The sequence below is a fragment of the Lissotriton helveticus genome, chromosome 6, assembly GCF_964261635.1.
Source record: "Lissotriton helveticus chromosome 6, aLisHel1.1, whole genome shotgun sequence".
Classification (NCBI taxonomy): Eukaryota; Metazoa; Chordata; class Amphibia; order Caudata; family Salamandridae; genus Lissotriton; species Lissotriton helveticus.
The window spans coordinates 1,033,723,394-1,033,742,520 of NC_136067.1; positions in this window are offsets into that span (position 1 = coordinate 1,033,723,394).

Below are 19,127 nucleotides of genomic sequence, written 5' to 3' on the forward strand. Positions count from 1 at the left end.
CATTTAAGAGGTCTCTTACCTCATGGTTAACGATAGTTATCCTATATGTGATGATTTCACAATATTGTTTATCAGTTTGTGTCAAAGAATCTTAATAGAGTGTCCTGAAAAAGGTGATTCCTAACTGTTGGCAATTGGGGTCTCTAGTTGCCTTACTGCTGATTTTCACTTGATGCAATCCAACCATCTGACGTGTAACACCAAAAAACCGAGATCATGCTGCTTGGAAACGATAACACCTTCTTACCCAGCCTGTGGTGGACTAATGACATCTCCCCTCCACCTAATACAGTGGATGTAGTGAGGAATCTGAAGGTAAAATTTGACACTTCTCTATATTTCCGTCAACAAGCGCTCTCCTTGGCTGGCACATGTTTCCACCTGATACAGTCCCTCAAAAAGTTTTTTTACCTACTACCTTGCATGGCAAGAAAGACAGTTGCAGTGGCCCTGATCACATCTAGACTTGACTACTGTAACTGCCTATATGCAGGGACAAATAAGCTTGTTCTGAAGAAATTACAACTAGTCCAACATGCGGCTGCCCTCCTAGACCTAAAACTACCTCGAGCTTCGTCAGCTTCAGCTGCCTTAAAATCCCTACACTGGCTGCCCACACATAAAAGAAACCTCTTCAAGATTTTGGTAATCACTTATACAGCCTTTAGATTATCAGGACCTAAGTATTTTAGGACCAGATTCAAGCCACATGTGACACAGCACCATCTCAGATCTTCATCAGACAACCTCCTCACACCTCCCAGATTCAATTAAATTTCTAAAGGTGGCAAATCAGTGGTAGTCCCCGGGACCAAAGCCTGGAATTCCCTACCTATCCATCTCAGGTTCTCCCAGACAGAACCAATTTTCAGGAAATCCATGAAAACCTGGATTTTTGGAGCCCCAGATGCCCTGGTTCTCTCACTCATCTACCTGGGAGAATTTCTACTGCAACACTTTGTTTTGGCCCGCCATAGAGCCAGGATGCTCCTCGGAGTGACCGCTGTGCTTTACAATTTCCATAATACATACATACATACCTTTATCCAAGTAGGGACCCTTGCATCTAGTCAGGGTAAGGGAGTTATCACCATTGACAACCCCTGCTCACCCCCTCGCAGCTTGGCATAAGCAGACAGGCTTATCTCAGAGGCAGTGTGTTAAGCATTGGGTGCACACACACAGTAATACAGTGAAAACACTACAAATGGACACCACACCATTTTAGAAAAATAAATAATCTTCATCTCAACCAAACAACAAAAATCCACAATACAAATACCAGGATATCCTCAAAAACAGGTTATTCACACAAATAAAGTTTGAGGTAACAAATAACTTCTGGAGGTATTACAATGTCATGACAGATGAAAATCCAAAGAACAGCACCAACCGTGAGGTGCGGGATTTCAGGCATAGAGTCACACAGACCCTCAAAGAACAGTACCTTGGCATATAATGAAAGCAAAGATGGTGCACGGCGTCAGGAGGTGATGCTTCATTGGCGCCGGGTGGCCTCGGTTTCTTACGACCACGGGGGAGGTGATGCGTCGGTTCCTTACTGTTGTCGGATAGTGAGGCATCGGTTTCTTACTGTTGCTGGGGAGGTGAGATCGCGGTGGCAGCGAGGTGTCGGTTCCATATGACGGGGCGGTGTTGATGGGTTCAGGAAGTCACCCACACCAGGTATCAATTCCTCGCTGATGAAGCCCCAGCGTCGGTGAAGTCGGGCTGCGTGCAAGTTGGGGCAGTGCGTCGTGAGCGTCAAGAGCAGTGACCTCAGCTCTGGTACAGGCAACTGCCTCGGTGATGGCTTCGGAGATGATATGGTGCTGCATCGGCAGGCAGCGGTTTGCTGTACAAGTTGGGGCAGTGCGTCTTGCACTTCACAAGCAGTGCCCATGGCTTCGTTGCTGCATCATTGGCCATCATCAGGGTTGCAATTTCCCTCTGTGGCAGCTGAAACACCAGTTCCAGATGCAGGAGGACAGAGGAAATTAACTCTTTGTGACTCTGAGACTTCAGAACAGGAGGCAAGTTCTACACCAAGCCCTTGGAAATCTTCTTCACGCAGAATACATAGTACATAGCAAAGTCTTGGTCCTCTCCTTGGCAGAAACAGCCACTGCAGGCCATCCCAGACAGCACACAGCAAAGGGGCAGTACTTCTCCTTCAGTTTTGTCAGCTCTTCTCCTTGACAGAGGTTCCTCTTGAGTCCAGAAACATTCTAAAGTTCTGGGCCCTAATATTTATACAGCATTTTCCTTTGTTCTCTGGTAGCAGAGAGGTTCCGTGCTCAGTCAAAACCAGTTCTGTCCCCTCTGGTGCAGTTACCTGGCAGGAGGTGGAGACAGAATTGTGTACAGTAGACCAGACCCATTTAGGTGCAAGGAACTCTCCCTCCCTACTCTAAATGCAGCCAGGTCAATTCAGCCCAGCCATGACTCATCCATGAAAGCAGACACATCTCACCCCCAGTGGCTGTCTACAGTGAATGCACATCCCCAGCCCCTGTAACTCCAAAGCCAGACAGTCAATCCACAAACCAGCAGAGGCACACAGGATGACTAAGCAAGAAAATAACTATTTTCTAAAAGTATTTTCAAACACACAATATAAAAATAATCTTTTCTAATGGATGCATTTTTATATTCTGAGTTCAAGCATACTAAACTCAATCTTCCTATCTTTTCCCAATGGGAAGTTATACTTATAGGATATTATTAGTAAACTCTCATTCTATCCTATGAGACAGATAGCCTTTCAATAGTGAAAAATGAAATATACTGTATTTGACTATCAAGACATGTCATGCACATCACTACATGTTGTATCTTTCACCTACACTGCACCATGCCCCCAGGGGTACATTGAGCCTATGTTAGGGGTGACTCACATGTAATAAAAGGGAAGGTTAGGGTCTGGCAAGTGTGTGCACTTGCCAAGTCGATATGTTAGTAGAGACTGCACACAGACACAGCAGTGGCAGGTCGGAGATCCCTTTGAAAGTCTACTGATGTGGGTGGCACAATCAGTGCTGCAGGCCCACTAGTAGCATTTGACTTACAGGTCCTGGGCACACACTGAACTGTACTAGGGACTTAGGAGTAAGTCAAACAAGCCAGTCATGGAAACACCAATCCATATTTTCAATTTACAGTGGGAGCACTTCCACGTTGGCACTGATTAGCAGTGGCAACGTGCCCAAAGTATCTAGACCAGAAAAAAGAAAATCCAGCACACAGTAAAAATACAGGAGCCAGATGCACAAAGACAGGGGAAACCCACGCCAAGGATGCCAGGTTTAACACTAACGTACTATACCATTGAAACATGTCAATGAATAAAGTGGACTCACTTCTAGTCTCACATTATTGGACAGAAATATGAATTGATAACCGATTCAACATTTAATGAAGAGGATTGAAAAGGGGATGAAAAATCTAAAAAATATACTTCTGTCTTTGATCTTTACTATGTCTATGTAGTTATCATTTTGAAGTACATGTGTGAATTGATATATATTTTTAGTGACAATAAATCTTCGGTTTCTGTCCTTGTTTTACGTTTTGTTTTTGGGACCACATTGAGTAGGCCTAAATGCCTCCCAAGTTGATATTATGTACTGGTAGCCCACACCTCCAGTTTAGATATTTTGAATATAGCGTAACAGCACTTGAGGTTCCCAAGCAGACTCATGACATCACACTCCTTCTGAATGATTTTCAAATCCAAATCCCATTTGGGATTTCTCAAACACAATGGTATCCCTAACCCTCTGGTCACCCACTTCAGTTAATAAAAACACTGCCCACCAGGATGGCCAATTTGAATTGGGGTTGCTTTAATTTGCTCCTGTTGACATGCTCCGGCGACAGTGCTCATCTGGGGTCATCTTACCTCCAAAGGTTTGAAGAGATTGCTTGGTGGTTCTTTGTTGAACTTTGGTATTAATTAGTCCTCCTTCTTAGTAGCAGTGAGCTGTAGAAGCCTGGTCATTCTCTTCTGTTTAGCTCTTAATAGTCCCTTGACCCAGTGTCTTAATGCAGCTGCACCACACAGTATTGAAAGCAGACAGCTTTCCTTGCCTGAACTCCTCAAGCACACAAGGCATCAGTCACTACTTGGGTGCCCAGTAGAAGCCTAGGATAACAATTCCAAAGGTACTCTCAAGCAGAACCCATCCACAGAAGTCAAAGGGGACCCTCTTCCTTCAGGGTAACTGGCACATTTATCCTCTTCTGTCCCAGAGAGGATGTTGAGTGCTCTGGATACCGAGTCCAACAAAAGTACAAGCATTACAATTCCAGAGTGTCCTCCCTCTCCAGACAGGCATTGATCCACATTGTTTTTCTGTCCTTCTCCTTCTGTTGCTCCTCCTCTTCTCAACTGTTCTTCTATGTAAATTAGTTTAAAAATGGAGGGTGAGTGTTCTAGACGTTGGATGTCCCTACCCAATCCAGACATGCTGCATGGTCCCTACATTCCTGGCTGTCATGTCTGTGTGCAGCCTTCTCGGTTTTCAACACCCTGCACAGCATTATGGAAAAAAATCTAAAGGAGAGCACAAGGGAACATTAGGACAAATCTCTCTGTCTGAGCCATGCCACTCCCAGCCAGGTCTGGTTGCTTTCTTCAAAGCTTCAAAGGAACCACTCTGTGGAACTGGGGCCAACGGGCTGGCTGTCCTTTCTATGTCCCAGCAGAAAACATCTCACCAGTGCAAGTCAAGGCAATGCAGTTATTTACTTTTTGTGATTTCACACTGCTCCTTTCCCCTGCCAAGAGACGGCTGATCCCCAAGGATTGGTCCATTTAGCCAGCAGAATAATTAACAGGCCTAGTAGAGTAGTTTAAAGCGTGAATTCCATGAAGGCAGACTCCGGGAAATATGCCTAATTTTTAAGTACTATAGAGTAAAACTGCCTCTAAATATGCACCCTTTGGTAGCAAAAGACACAATAATTTCCTTTCTCATGCCAATAAAAACATATGGTTTGGGAAGATATGATCCAAAGTTTGGAAACAGTGAAAATCTACAGATTTTACACTTCTGTCAGGAAGAAAATTACATTTCATCTTGTATTCCCTATTGAATTATAAGGCTTTTGCAGGCCATAACTATTTATTATCTGTCCCTTCTGCATCAGTGCTAACTGTACTCAGAAGCCAGGCGGAATCAAACAGCCCTTAAAGCTCAGTCTGTATACGTGCAGAAATGTTTCATGTGTAACCAGTGCAGAACCTCTTAGCCCAGCTGCAGAGCAACATAATTTATTTTAAATGGTGGGCCTTGAGTTTATTGGTTAAAGCCATTTTAACAGAAGTGTACAGTGCACGAGACTCCATAAGAACATCTCAATCACAGCAGAGGTGAAAATAAATTACAGGTCACATGAAAATAAATCACAGGTCACAAAGTAAAAAAAAGTCTGGGGATTTTCATAGGTCAGAACCTGTTTCCCTGCACCAGGCTTAAGATGTTAGTAACACTATTTTTCCATGGACATCAATTTAATTGAGGCAGGGGTAGCATCTCTTAAGTATCCGTGTCACCACATTTACTTTTCCTGGTAGCTCTGCATCAGTATGCAGGAAAAGGGTACGGCAATGAGTTTGGGAAAGGTATCATGAATGATATGCTTGGGGCAAAATAAACACATGGACATTGGTGGTGTAGCAGCCTGGAATAGACTGAGAGTCAGCACCATACTTCCTACAGTAAAGAAATATATCAGATTTTAACTGCAGATCTGGTATAAAGTCTTAGTTTCATGGAACAAGTCTCCCATCGATATGATCAGTAATATCTCAAGCTGAGCACATGCTCCTTCTGCCAGTCAAATGGGGAGCCAGGCACACCATTCCAGTCTCATCCCTGGGGAATTTAAGAGAGACCCACCACAGCAGTGCTTTAGCAGCTAGTTCCATGCATTTACATTGTTCCCTACTGGATTTATATAGTTACATTATTTAATAGGTAGCCCAAATATATTGACTTCAAGGGATGTAGGCAAAGCAGCAAGGAGATCAGACTTGTCATGGATTCAATAATCTCTGAACTGGCCCCGGGCACTATAATATTAGAACTCTATATCAGACTCCATTTTAGAGTAGCTCTTATCACAGTTCGAAAGAGGATCAACACACAGAGTCTCTTTTCTCTGCCTCTATTCATGCGTAACAATGTTCTCAAGCAACTTTCTTTATGAAATTTTGGAAAAGTTCTTTTCAACAGTCTCTGTTTACAGCATTTACACAGCTTTGAATACCTCCCTAGCCCTCTTTCTTCTTCTAGATAGAAATTCCTATTTTTCCACCCAGGCCTAGGTTATCATCTCCAAACAACCTATTTACTGTTATGTTATGTTAATATGTTTTGTATAGCGCACAGTTGTCCCAGCAAAGAGGCGTCTCAGTGCTGAAGCAGAAACAGTAGAGGCTGGAAGTCAGAAAAAAGCACTAGGCTATGGGGAAAAAATGGGTGTTAATTGCTCTTCAAAAGACCAAGTCATTTTCCATGGTGTGAATGGAGTATGGTGGATCATTCCAAAGCTTGGCAGCCAAAAGACGGAAAGAGACGTACCTTCCTCGTACGAGGCACAATAGCCAAGTGTTGTCCAGTGGTGGAAAGCTGGCCCGTAGGGTGGTAAGATGACAGCAGATTGGTCAAGAAGGCTGGAGAGGAGAGTTTCAGGATTTTAAATGCAGTACAGAGGACCTTAAATTCCACTCGGTTGATGACAGGGAGCCAGTGCAACCAACGGATAGCCGTAGAGGTGGGACAGGTTCTGGGGAGGCCCAGCAGGGTTCTAGCCACCGTGTTTTGGACTCGCTGTAATCTCAGGGTTTCGATCTTATTTTCCCCTAGGTACAGGGCATTGGCATAGTCCAGGCTTGATAGAATGGAGGCCTGGATGATCAGTTGCCTGACTGGTGGGTCAAAGAACCCAAGCAATGGTTTAAGCCCCCTAAGTATGCCAAAGCAAGTCCCGTGACTTTTTTTGGTTTGTAGCTGAAAATTAAGACCTGAATCTACCCAGACTCCGAGATTTTTCACCACCTACTTAGGAGTAGGTGCACATCCAGGTATGGGTGGGCTACACCAGTCCCCCCATGGCTCTTGATGGTTAACCACCAGCAGGTCCTCTGACTTGAATTATAAGGTTTTTGCAGGGCAAAACAATTTTATTATCTGTCCCCTCTGCATCAGTGCTCTGACTTGCTGGAGTTCAATTGGAGACAATTATCAGTCAACCACTCGGCAACAGCCATATGATCTTCCCAAAACTTAGATGCTGCACTCCCAGTGTAGTTGCGGAGGGCTACCACTAGCTGTGTATCATCAGCATATGATACAATGGTAAGTCCTCTACTTCTTGCCAAGACTGCAAAGGGGTGAACGTAGAGATTGAAAAGCTGAGGGCTCAAAACGGAGCTTTGCAGGACCCCTTGCTTATTGGCATGGTACGTAGAGGTGAAATGGTACTATAACCTGGAAGGTCCTATTTGAGAGAAAGGAAGCACACCAGGTCAAAGCTGGATCCACAACACCTGCTTCTTTTAACCTACGTAACAAGATCTGATGAGAGACCGTGTCGAATGTTGCGCTGAGGTCTAACAGAATCAGCACCGACGTATGTCCCTCATCCAAAGCGAGCCTAAGATGTTCACTGATAGCCAGGAGAGCAGACTCCATACTGCCACCTGAGCGAAAGCCATTCTGAGAGATGTTCAAACAGTTGTTTTCTTCCAGAAATCTGGCAAGAATGGAATGGTCATAGGTCTTGGTGATCTTGGCAATCCATGGGAGGAGGGAGATTGTGCTATAATTTCCCAGTTTGGCAGCGTCCAGAGTAGGCTTCTAAAGCAAAGGAATCACCTTAGCTTGCTTCCAAGAATTGGGGACTGTCCCACTGGACAGAGAGTTGTTAATCACCTGTCTTAGAGGTGACAATAGCAAAAGTAATAATCTCATAAACTGATCAGGTTTGAGTGGATCAGAAGGGAAGCCTGATCTTGGAACACACTAACCGTAGCTCCTCCAAGGAAACCTGTGGGAATGAATCCAAAATATGAGCAGGGGGTGGACCCGAGACAGGGTCGGATCTCATAGCAATGTGAGTGAAGCATAGATAAATGTTCTCCACTTTTTCGACAAACAAAGTAGCCAGAGCCTCACACTGCTCATTAGAGGAAATAAGGGGCACAGCCGGGACCACGTGCTGTTTTAGAATTTTCAATATGGAAACGATAGTTTTAGAGGGGTTGCCACGGCTCCTAATTTCCCCAGAAAAATACGCCGCACGCGCAGTGCGAATGGCCCTATGGTAGCTTTTCATTGCTGCTTGATAACACTTTTTCTGTGAAGGGTCGTACTCCCGTCTACAAGACCGTTCCAGCCTTTTACAGGTTTTACGCGGCACACTCACAATCTCCTCATCTGAAATAGAGAAGATAGCAAGCTAGTCCCGCCCTCCTGGAGCCCAACCGGAAGTGTGCCTCAGTTGGTGTAAGCGCCACAAAGGAGGAAAGAGCCCGCCTTCCACACAAACGGCAAAGCAGCTGTGGACCGGAGCGAGACTCTCAGGAACGGAGGTATGAGGACTAGCACGGGGGGTCACACCAAGTATTAAAAGTTATTTCAAATGCTAAAACACACGTCTTCAACACACAGTAAAAAGCACCCCAATAGGCAATATTTAACAAGATCAAAGGCTAAAGAGCTGCATTCAGTTCAAAGTTCAGTTCGTATCCCCTATAAGGTCAAAGCTAATCTCCTTACTGACTCGTTGTAACGGTTCAGCTCTGAATGCTGCAATCTCCTGAGGAGACTGTGATGCTCCGAGGCTTGGGAATAGGATGTCTTCCAGAATCAGAGTCCATAAGCCCCTTAGCGGAAAAGGTACAATCAATGACAGAAGTGCTTTAGCTTTACTTCTAGGAACTCTCAGCAAGATCTTGACAATTAGCACTGAAATCTTGGACCTCTCTCTCCTCACAATTTGCAACTAGATAAGACCACTTGGGAGAGGAATATCATAGACACAGCACTCAAGCTCTCCTGGATCTTCTTGAACTTTCTGTGTTTTGCTCAGTTTCACTTAAAACGGGCTCTGAAGATCCATTTATTGGTGCAAGTTCTCTTTCAGATGCAAGCCTCAGATTCATGTTTCTCTGTCTCACAGGTTAGGTCTCACCTGCAGCATCTTTCTTCCTTAACTGCACATGACCACTTATCACACCAGTCCCTTCCACTGAGTCAGACTCTCTGTCACTCGCAACGTTACCTTCTACCTCAGTGCCTATAACAGTCTTGTGTAGCTTGACCTCCCCCGGATTGATCTGGTGTATATCCAGCATCTTTCAGGTACCTCTACAGCTTGGCTTGTCTCTACTGTGGCCCCTCACTTACTGCTGGACATACTTCTGGGTGAGGAGCTGTTTTATCCGAAGGACCTGTGACTCATCGGGTGTGTGAAGCATGGACCCAATTTGGCAATCCGCCACACTTCACAGCAGTTGTAGTCACCAGTAAAACTTGATATGGCCCATGCCAACGAGAGTCAAGACATTTTTTTCTCACATGCTGTCTGATAAGAACCTAATCCCCTGGGTTCAGGTTGTGGCTGAGACCATTTGAAGACTGTGCAGTCGCTGCTTCAACCTGATGAGACACAGAACGAACCACGTCAGCCAATCCTTTACAGTAGTCAGGGACCAAATCATCTCTGATGTTCACTAACGCAGTAGCAGGCATGGCAGGCAAACACATTGCCCTTCCCATAAGTATCTCATGAGGCGACAACCCAGTTCTCATGTTAGGAATGCTGTGCAGACTCATTAGAAGTAAAGGCAATGCATCAGGCCACTTCAGAGATGTTGAAGCGCACGCTTTAGCCAACCTCGAATTCAAGGTACAGTTGATTTGCTCCACCATTCCCGATGCCTCTTGTCCGTAGCTACAATATAGTCTTTGATCCACACTCAAGGCGGTGCACAGCAACTTCATAACTTCATTGTAGAAGTGTGTGCCTGTATCCAATTCCAATGTGGTTGTAAATCCGAATCTAGGAATGAGCTCCCTCAGTAACAACTTAGCTACTGGGAGGCTATCACACCTTCTAGTCGGGAAGGGTTCAACCCATCGAGGAAAGACGCACACAACCAACAGAATGTATCTCAATACATTACACACAAGTATCTCAACAAAATCCATTTGTATCCAATTAAAGGGACCCCCTGATCTTCCAATGTGGCTCACAGCAACAACAGTCTTCTTCCCAGCATTCATTAGTTAACAGCTTCCACAATCACTCAAAGTCTGTCTGAACAACCTCACCATTGCATCCCTTCCTATATGAGCTGCTGCATGAATTTACCTTGCCATTGGATGTAACAAACAGCCCGGTAATTCTGCCCTGCCATCAACTGACACCCAAATGTAATTTTTTTCACAATCTGTTCTGACCCAACCCGCCTGTTCCTTGTCTGTGGTCTCCATCTCCAAATGCCTCACTTCCTCCCATGTGCCAGCAGTAGCTTGCATCATGTTGAGTTCAGTCTGTACTCTCACCAGTATATTTCCCACTGAAAACGTATGCATGAACAGCACAGTAGCATGCGACTTTGTCTGCATACCTATTTACGGTAGTAACAAAATTATTTCCCCTTCCATGGGCTACGCATTTAAAAAGTAAAAAAGTAAAGTCCACATTTGTAAAGCGCACAATCACCCGTAAGGGTCTCTAGGCGCTGGGGGCCGTCGGGAAGATTAAGCGAGCTATTGCCCAGAGTCGCATGGTGCTGGGCTAACCTGCCGCCGGAGCCGGGGATCGAACCGTGGTCCCCAGATTCCAGCGTCAGTCGCCCTGGCCGTGGCGCCACACCTCTCTCCTATTTAACAGCAGCCACTTCTCTTGGTAATTGTAAAGCTTCTAACAGTTGTCCCTGTTTCATATTGGGGACCCAAATGATGTTAGGAACCCTCTCTTTGACCATAGCTCTCCAAAATCATGAACCACACCGAAACCATACGGGCTATCGGTATAAATGGTGAGTTGGATCTGTTCAGAAACGCAACATGCATGTATTCAAAGCAATGATTTCAGTAACGTGTGCGGAGTGTACTCCCTGTAACCAAGCAACTTCCACTACTCCAGAAATGGTACAGACAGCAAACGCTGCTCTCAAATTTCATTCATTGTCTCTTAAGCATAAACCATAAAGGACTTGATCAATAGTTCTTCAACAATGTCAGGTTTTGGTTTTGTACATAGCTCAGTGACATCCAGACAGTCATGGTCTTCACATTCTTCCCCACCAGCACTTGGAATAGGTGACATGGTACCAGGATTTAGCACAGAACACTGCTTCAGAGTAACATTTTAGGCGGCAAGAAGCACCTGTTCATACCTTGTCAGCTTATTATTTGTCAAATGCTGTGTTTTGGTTTGTATCATCAAAGGCTCAACTGAGTGTGGGACATATGCCGTAAGAGGATGACCCTTCACAATGCTTTCACATTGTTGGATCACTGACCAAATATCGAGGGATAAAATATAAATTACCCAAAATATAGATTCCAAAATATCGACAGACAAAATATCGAATTCCTATCTACAAACAGGTAAGTACCAAAATATCGACCCCAAAATATTGTTTAAATATATATATATACATTATAAAAAGATCGAATTTCTTAAAGTTAATGTAAAATTATAAAAATATTAAAAATAAATAGCTAAAATATACTTAAAAATACTTAAATTACCTTAAAAGTATTAAATAACTCATTTAACTTATAAAAAAAAACAAATACAATCATATCTGTTAAAACATATATATATATATATATATATTAACATAATATTAATAAAAAATACACAATATTATTACCGTAGGATAGCGGAGGTGTAAAAATGACTATTCCCACTCCTGGAAGTGCAACAGTAGGGAAAGCGTTGGATAGCGTAGGGGTAAAATTACTATTCCCACTCCAAAAAGTGCAACAGTAGGGAAAGCGTTGGATAGCGTAGGGGTAATAATTACTATTCCCACTCCAGAGAGTGCAATAGTAGGGAAAGCGTTGGATAGCGTAGGAGTAAAAATTACTATTCCCACTCCAGAGAGTGGAACAGTAGGGAAAGCGTTGGATAGCGTAGGGGTAAAAATTACTATTCCCACTCCAGAGAGTGCAACAGTAGGGAAAGCGTTGGATAGCGTAGGGGTAAAAATTACGATTCCCACTCCAGAGAGTGCAACAGTAGGGAAAGCGTTGGATAGCGTAGGGGTCAAAATTACTATTCCCACTCCAGAGAGTGCAACAGTAGGGAAAGCGTTGGATAGCGTAGGGGTAAAAATTACTATTCCTACTCCAGAGAGTGAAACAGTAGGGAAAGCGTTGGATAGCATAGGGGTAAATTTTACTATTCCCACTGTAGTGAAAATAAATTAATATAATTCAAATAATTATCAATTAATCAATTAAGAAAAATTATCAATTAAGAATTATTTAATTATCAATTAAAAATTAATTAACAATTTGTTGGAATTAAATACCAATACATTAATTAACATATTACATTAATTATAATTAAATTCCTTCCCACCCTATTCCCCTATAAACCTACAACCCGCTACAGAAATTAAATTAATATTATTCACATAATTATCAATTAATCAATTAATAAAAAATAATTATCAATTAAGAATTAATTAATTACCAATTAAAAATTAATTACCATTTATTTTAAATAAATACCAATTATTTAATTAACATATTTAATTAATTATATTTAAATTACCTCCCACCCTATTCCCCTATAAACCCACAACCCGCTACAGAATTAAATTACACAATAATTAAATAACATAAAATTAATTACTTAAAATAAATTACAAAAATATATACACTTTTCACACATATACTAACATAAAAAACACTTTAAAAATTCGATATTATTAAAAATTCGATATTTTTAATAAACTATATTATGTACTTCGATATTTTGACTGTCTATATTTTTAAAATCGATATTACATTACTTACCTTCAAAACGATATTTTTGATGTCTATATTCTGTCCATTCGATATTTTGTCCATTCTATATTTTGGACTCGATATTTTGGTTTGTCTATATTTTGGAATCGATATTTTGACCATTTACCCACATTGTTCAATACTGACAAATGCTGCAGCAATGGATTTGATAAATCCAGGTAATGCTGAAGCTACAGGATCTAGAGTAGCTGAGAACTCAGCTTCTGTTCTACAGGCACCGCCATGTGTCTGGGTGAATACAGATAGAGCACAACCTTCACTTTTGTAGCAGAATAGCGAAAATGCTTTTTTTGTAATTAGACATTCCTAAAGCTGGAACACGACACAGGCACTCTCTCAACTTCAGGAAGGCAAGCAGACAACTGTTATCCCAAGGTACCAGATCACATACATCTTTGTGAGTCAACATCTGCAAAATCTGCAAAGGTTTTGCCATTAAGGAAAAATTAGGAATCCACTGTTGGCAGTAGCCAACTATTCCAAAGGAAATTCTGACCTCCTTTTGGGTAGTGGGTAGATTTATTTTCATGATCGCTTCCACTCTTTTTGGTGACATGTTTCTCTTGCCTTTTTTGATTTGATGACCCAAGTACTGTACATTGTTCAGATAGTACTAAAGTTTACTCTGAGACACTTAATGCCCATTGTCAGCTAAGTGATTCAGTAAATCAATGGTATAGTTCCTGCAAGCCTCTTGCGTCTTGGACGTGATAAGAAGGTTGTCGATGTATTGGATCAACACTGAGTTTCAATGCAGAATCAAGCTCTCAAGGTTCTTTTTCAAGATCTGGTTGAATATGGATGCACCTTCATGTACCCTTGAGGGATACAACACCACATTAAGACACGATTCTCCAGATGGAAAGCAAATAAAAATTGGCTTTCCTTATTCAATGGGATAGAGAAAAATGCTTGGAAGAGTTCAATCACTGTGAACCAATCAGCTTTGTAAGGTATTTGAAATAAACTTACTGATGGATTTGGTACCACGGGACAACATGGAATCACTATGGTATTTCTTTTCCTAGAGTCTTGGATGATGTGATATTTACCGCTCGGCTTCTGCAATCCCATAATAGGAAAATTGTAATCCCTGCCACTGTTTCTGGGGTCAGAATGTACTGGGGTGTTTTCAGGGGTTGTATGACATTACAACGCGGGCTTTTACCCCGCGTGCCATTAAGACGCTGTTTTTACGACTTGCGCTGTAAGCGCTGGATAGTGGAATAGTTTAATTTTCTATTCCAACTCCAGCCCACGTTACAGTAGGGAAGGTGTTGGAATAGAAACTTAAACTATTCCTTTTCCAACAGTGCCCTCCAGCGCAAGTTGTTGAAATGACGTGCGTTGTAAAAGCAGCATCGTAATGGCAGCACGTGGTAATGCCCGCGTTGTGATGGCTGCTCAACATTTTCAGGAAACCCTGCATTTGGCCTAACCTGTTTGCGGACTGGCTAGACTCTTCGAATCAGTCCTATTTCTTCCGCTGAGAAGTCCCCTACCACTGGAGAGACGGTGTCTCTGAGATCCAGCGGCATGTCACCCACTGTCAATAAAGGAAACATGAGACTATAAAGATTCTGCTTGGCCATTTGGAAGTAAATGTCCTCATCATTTGTTTGCATTTCAAGTCCATTTGGTGTGGAGTAGATGGTACAAATCAATTTGCACAACAGGCCATGCCCTAGCAAACAGACTGGACTCGAATTACACACCATGAACTGATGGTGATCATGAAAGGTTGCGATTTTCACTGGTACCTCTTACGCCAAGGGGTTTGTCATTCTCTTGTTAGAGATTACTACAACTTGAATCAATTTTCCCAAGAGGGGCAGGTTTGGTGCTACTGAAGATCTCACGGTAGAATGGGTAGCACCAGTATCAATCATGATTGTTATGGGATGACCATCCATGTTTTCTAAAATGCATGGTCCACTCTGGTCTACCTCTAAATTTGCGCCAAGCGTACAGTCTTCCTCCCCTTCAGGCACCATCATAAGGACGGGTCTGTATCAAATCCATCCATGGCTTACATCAAGGGCATCTGGTGACATGTCTGACTGCCCTGTGGAATTCTTGGAGGCTGAGACACTTGCATTAATGGTTTGTGATTCCCTGCAGCATTAAATTATCTTGGCCTGATCACTGTCGGTAACTGATTTACTCCATCTGCCACCTGCACAAGTTCTCCTCCCTTCTCTTGATCTGTGAGATTAAGATGACACTCGTGCTTCCAATACTTGATCTTGTGACAAAAATGACAGGCAGGGATCTTCTTCGGAGCTGCGACATCTGCCCTTGTCTTTGGATCTATGGGGATGCCTCTTCTTCTTCCCTGACCTGTCAATCCTGCAACTGATTGTACTAGGACACCTCCTGGGAAATTCCCCAGGCCACAAGCTACAGCCCCCATCATCACCTGGACCTGCTCTCCCTTTTAGGCATAACACATTTGGACTGACATCAATTTCTACTCAATCTTTCTATGTTTAGACTCCACCTCATCACAGCAATGCTGGGCATAACAGAGGATTTCATTCACAGATTTGTTTTACCAACAAATTAGGCTGATCTCTGGTCTCAATCCTGTCACAAATTTGGACACAAATTGTACCAGTTCTTTAGGGTTGAGCGTGTCTAACCCACTGTACTGCTTGCAGCAATGTCTCATAGTAAGCATGTACTGACTCTTTAGGTTGCTGGGTCATTCGACCCATCTGAAACCAACTGATGTCTTGTGGGGCTATCTGGGGCTGCAACCATGTGATCACCTGATCTGCACCTTCATAACAGTTGGTGAAGAATCATGAGTTAACAAGTCCCTCTCTGGTTCAGCAGTAGGTCACTCTATCTTATAAGTAGACAATAGATAACTAGGAACCACAATTTCAAACAAGGTATTCAAATCAATCCACAGCACTTTGGAGATCCTAACAAAGTGATCAACTTGCTTGTACCACACAGCAGGTTTCTCCCTTACTCTGGGGAAATAATTTGTGAATGCAGCAAAGTCACCCTAACTCCAGGAAAACATGCACATACCCTCCACTGAGCACCTATCATAGTGGATATGCCTCTACTCCCTTTGTTTTCCCTCCTCCTTACTATTCTAGTTCTCTTTTTGCTATTATGGCCTCTCAACCATGACTATAAGTCCGTAAAGTCTAAAATGTGCTGATTCTCAGAGGTTCTTTGACTTGTGCTTGTTTCTTGAGTTATGTCACTTGGCACAGGAGGTTCCCACGTTCGCAGATCTGAACTAGTGCTTACCATGTATGTAGACCATATATTACTGGAGCCAATTCATACTTGGCAGTAGTCATGGATTCCATAGGCACTAAAGTTGAAAATGTTCATCTGTACTCCCTGTTCTTCTCAATCTGGTCCCGTGAGCATGTATGTGTTGCCTCTGCCTAAAACTTCCCACTGAGCCTGTGTCATAAACATGAACAACAGGACCAATGGTAACCAGTACTGTAAGAGCTTCTGGCAACCATGAAGCAGCATTGACACCATTCTGTTCAACACCTCCCGAAGTGGACACTCCTGTCCCTCCTATTCCTGCTGATATCATTCCCATGACTTAAATACATACACACAAAAGAAAGGAAGGTGAATACAAGTCGCAAAATGTATATATATATATATATATAAATATATATATATATATACAACGTTCGAGTCGCGATTCCTCTGCCTTTTACGCCGATGGGCTCCAGTGATGTAGCGAGCCTCCCAAATGACACAAATCTCTGGAACAGTATGCCAAAGAACTGAGCCCAATTCCATTTTGCATGGTTGAAAATATTTATTGCATCAAATGGCTAATCCTTGCCACTTAAAACAGGCCACAGGACGTGTTTGCACATATGTCAAAATAGGCCCGCCCCCTCCCTTCACCACTGTGCAAACACGCCTGTGCTGCATTTTAAGTTGGGAGATTAAGTCCCCTTGAATCCTGAGTGTCCCTGGGGTCCAACTAGCCCACCAGGTACCTCCAGTAAGCTCCACCAGCTGTGTTGCAGAAAGGTGTAAAAAGGGGCATTTCCCTCGGACCACCTCTCTGCAACACAGCCCTGTGGCGCATACTGGAGGTACCTGGTGGGCTAGATGGCCCCCAGGGACTCTCAGGATTCAAGGGGAACTAATTCCCCACATAAAACGTGCTACAGGCCGTGTTTGTACAGTGGTGCAGGGAGGGGCGGGGCCTCCGGTGATTTGCCTGTTACTTTTTTTAAATACTTTTTGGGAGGGGGGGTTGCATGGCCCCCTTCCCTTGGCCACTTTTGGCCTCAGGGACACCATCCCCTGGGGCCTTGCTCCCTTTTTTTTGTTTTAAATTATGCGGAGGGTACCGAGTTGCACCCCTCCCATGGCCAATTGTGACCCCTGGGACCCCATCCCCCGGGGCCTGACCATCCTTTTATTTTATTTTTTCTGAGGGGGTAGCCTGGCCCCGCTCCTCAGGCCAATTATGGCCCCGGAGACCCCATCCCCCGGGGCCGGCCCTATCCGTTGGGCACCGTGCAGGAGCCCCAATGCCCCCACGGTCCCAGCCAGCTCCCAACCTCCTGCAGGAGCCGGCATTGCTTTTCCACATGGGAAGCTGCTGACATGCAGCTCCCATTGTGGAAAAGCAATCATGCTTTGCTTCATTGAAGTGAGAGCAGGTTTCCCTGCCACTTACAACAGGCCACAGGACGTGTTTGCACACATGTTGAAATAGGCCCGCCCCCTCCCTTCACCACTGTGCAAACACGCCCCGTGCCGCATTTTAAATTGGGGGATTAAGTCCTCTTGAATCCTGAGTGTCCCTGGGGTCCAACTAGCCCACCAGGTACCTCCAGTAAGCTCCAGACAGCTGTGTTGCAGAAAGGTGTAAAAAGGGGCATGGCCTCGGACCACCTCTCTGCAACGCAGCCCTGTGGCGCATACTGGAGGTACCTGGTGGGCTAGATGGCCCAAGGGACTCTCAGGATTCAAGGGGAACTAATTCCCCACCTTAAAACGCACCACAGGGCGAGTTTGTACAGTGGTGCAGGGAGGGGCGGGGCCTCCGGTGATTCGGTCTGGTCTGGGGCCCGTGGGGGAGCCCCAATGCCCCCACGGTCCCAGCCAGCTCCCAACCTCCTGCGGGAGCCGGCATTCCTTGCCCACATGGGGATCTGCTGACATGCAGCTACCATTGTGGAAAAGCAATCCTGCTTTGCTTCATTGAAGTGAGAACAGGTTTCCCTGCTCTCGCTTCAATGAAGCAAAGCAGAGTTTTCTATGGTAGGGTGGGAGCCGTGCACCCACCCTATCATAGTAAACAGCAGTGTCCCATGGGTGGGTTACCCGGGACACTCCAGGAGTTGACCCTGGGGGTGGCAGTCCCCTGGGCCATCAAGGGCTCCAAGAAGGGAGCCGCACAACCCCCCTCCCAACCATTACAAAGCCCTGGGGAGGAGGTGATCCCTGGGGCTCGGTGTCCATAACGGAACCCCACATTTGCACAGTTAGTGGCCTGGGGAGGTGGTGGTCCCCAGGGCGTGTGGGTGGATTGAGACCCCCCACACAGGTTTTTGTTTTTAATGAGAGCCCGGGGAGGTGGCGGTCCCCAGGGTGTGTGTTGGGTGCTCGAGCCCCCCACACACACTTTAATTCTTTTTTTAAATCGAGTATCAGGGGCTGCAGGGAAGCTGCGAGCCCCCTGCAAAACATAAATGAAGCCCCGGGAAGGTGGCGGTCCCCGGGGCTGCAGGGGCCCCTGATATATAATTTCTGCATACCCCCGGGACCTGGCGCACCCGGGGGCTTAAACATAATGAGGCTCGGGAGCCCACGCTTCATTTTTAAAAAAAATTGTCCGGATTCGCGCACCCAGCGATATCCCTTAGTCAGTTTTAACACTCATCATCTGCACCTTTTTAGGTTCCTTTTTCTTTTCCTTCTTTATTTGTTTGTATTGTCTACCCCTCCCTATTGCTCTGCCTCTAGTGATGATCTGCACTGAGGCATTTTGCAGCAGCCCTGTGAGGAAGCATGCCACAACTTGTTGTGGATGAGGGCAGTTTTTAGAAA